At 36.9% G+C, this 2761-nt stretch overlaps 1 pseudogene; it reads right to left on the bottom strand.

The window, feature by feature from the left end:
• Positions 1-1979: 1979 nt before the first annotated feature.
• Positions 1980-2340, bottom strand: LOC132011047 (large ribosomal subunit protein eL28-like; annotated as a pseudogene).
• Between the last annotated feature and the right edge of the window lie 421 nt (positions 2341-2761).

The following is a 2761-nucleotide window of genomic DNA, read 5'->3' as shown; positions in this document are numbered from 1 at the left end:
AAGCAGGCTGCTCGATCCCAGGACCCTGAGATCATGACCTGAGCCGAAGGCAGAGGCTTTAATCCACTGAGCCACCCAGGCGCCCTTCTTTTCATTTCTTTCCTTTCCTTTTCTTTTCCTTCCTTCCTTCCTTCCTTCCTTCCTTCCTTCCTTCCTTCCTTCCTTCCTTCCTTTCTTTCCTCTTTCTTTCTTTCTGCTGAAGAGGTAATATATTCACATAATTGACATACTTCAAGATTCCAAACATATAAAGGATGGATAGTGAGATGTTTTCCTGGCAATACTGCCCCTTAGAATCCTCCCATTTCTCTGTCTCAAGGTAACTAATGGCATCATTGCCTTTTGAATTTTTCCAGAGGTATATGTATGTACATATGTATGTATAATATATACATATGCACGCATGCATATCTATATATCTATAATATTTATGTATCATATATTCATGTACATAGTATGAACTCCCTTTCTTATACTTATCACAGCATATTTGCACACATCATTTACATTTTTTATTTTTCACTTGTTGACATTAGGGTTTTTTTTGTTTTGTTTTGTTTTGTTTTGTTTTTTGTGGTGGTGGTGTGGGGGTGGCTGCATGTTCCAATGTGTGAAAGTACCATAATTTATTTGCTATTGTCTTTTGTGAAAATTTGGGTTCTTTACAATCTGCTGTTGTTTTGAGCAACATCGCACTGAATAAATGTACACATATTTAATTTCAAAAAGGAAAAAGGGAGAAAGCAAAATTTTACATTAGAAAAGTGATCAGGGACATAAACTCAGATAAATATAAAATATAAGAATTATAGGATAATTCTTTGCTCAATTTACATTAATAGATTTTAATACTTTAAAAATGGATATACTGGAATAGGTAAAATACAAAAGCTGACCCAATATAGAAAAATCTGTCCAATTACCATAAGAATAATCAAAACTGATATTTTAACAATTCCCCATTATCTTCACTCACTATTTCAACTTTCAAATCCATCCTCTGCCAAAATAAATTTTTAAAAATGCCTGCAAGATTTCATGAGAGAATGCTTAAAAGTTTTTCAGTGAATGGATAATTCTGAATTTACTTAATCTATTCCAAGTGGTGTCAGGAGAATCATAACTACACAACCTAAATTTAACATAGCCTTCCATAGCAGGCTCCACACCCACATGAACAAATATGATACGAGAGCAAAATCATATACCATTCATCTGCTTATTAAACAATATTATAGGGTATTACATGTAAATACTGCACATATATGTTGATTATATAAAAATATGCTTAGAGTTTCCCAGCAATTCATGATAATAGGTACCTACATTAAAGTAACTTAGAGGAAAAAGGGGGTGATGGTTTTACTTCCAATGTTTCATTTATTTGAAAATGATTTGAAATATAAAAATAGCTCAACTCCTAGATGCAAAGTGCTCCCCAAATGTGCATTCACGTCCACTGTAAACATTTTAAAAGAATAGTTATAGTAACCACAGTGTTTAAAAAAAAAAAGAAAAGAAAAGAAAAAGAAACCTTGGGACGCCTGGGTGGCTCAGTGGGTTAAGGCTCTGCCTTCAGCTCAGTTCATGGTCTCAGGGTCCTGGGATTGAGCCCCACATCAGGCTCTCTGCTCGGCAGGGAGCCTGCTTCCCCCCCTCTCTCTGCCTGCCTCTCTGCCTACTTGTGATCTCTCTCTCTCTGTCAAATAAGTAAATAAATACTTAAAAAAAAAACAAAACCTCAAAACAACCTGTATGTCTACCAAAGGACAATGATTACACATTATTGCATTTAATAGGGAATCATTATAATTATTTATCATTAAATGAATGTATGCATTATTATATACAATGTACATGAATTCCCCAAACTTTTTTTGTTTTTGTTTTGTTTTTTAGGTAGTTGACATCTTTATTGCTTTGGTAGTGGGGAGCAGGTGTTCAGGAGCTCTGGGTGGGCCCACCACTTCCTCTTAGCCTCACAGGCTTCTGGTTGGACAGGATGGGTCTGGCCATGTGCAGATCTGGGCTGTTCTTGCTCTTGGGGATTGTGTCCTGGTTGCACCGGAAGGTGGCCTGGGTGTTCTTGCCATGGTGGTCCACTTGTAGGAGGTGGCAGGCTTTGTCTGGCCAGATCTCTGTTTCTTCACCACCACTACAGCTTTGCCTTCCTTCCATAGCAGGCTCCACACCCACAGCCTTGTGCTGGAGCAGCCTATTCTAGCAGAAAGAGTTTTGTGCCTTCAGCTTATTGGGCTCTTTGCTCTATGTCTGCTTGTTCCTCTTGATCAGGAAATTGGAGCAGTTGCAGGGGACCATCCATTGCACGTGGGTAGACATAGCTGCCGCTCCTCTTGCTTGGGTGGCTAGAGGCAGAAAGAGCCACAAATATATTTTTGATGAAAGAAGTCCAATAAAAAGTAATATGAAATGTAGGGTTCCATTTATATAAATGTTAAAATAGATAAAAATATCTCTGTTTTTAGTCGTCAGTTGTTAATCTCAGCTGGGAGTATCTTGACGGAAGGGGACAGAGAGGGTAATGTAGTATTGCTTGATTTATTTCCAGTTACACACAAGTGAATATAATTTGTCAAAATTAATCAGGCTGTACTTATGTTTCATATTCTAGTCTGTATGTGACTTACATTTTAGTATAAAATATACCTTCGTTAAATTGATCTGAAGCAAATATGCAAACTAGATATTCAATGTGAGTTGTAGAATCCTGGGTGTGTATATGATTTTTAATAGTGACTAA

Source organism: Mustela nigripes, chromosome 1 (assembly GCF_022355385.1).
Source record: "Mustela nigripes isolate SB6536 chromosome 1, MUSNIG.SB6536, whole genome shotgun sequence".
Classification (NCBI taxonomy): Eukaryota; Metazoa; Chordata; class Mammalia; order Carnivora; family Mustelidae; genus Mustela; species Mustela nigripes.
This window is presented reverse-complemented; position numbering and strand designations above follow the sequence as displayed.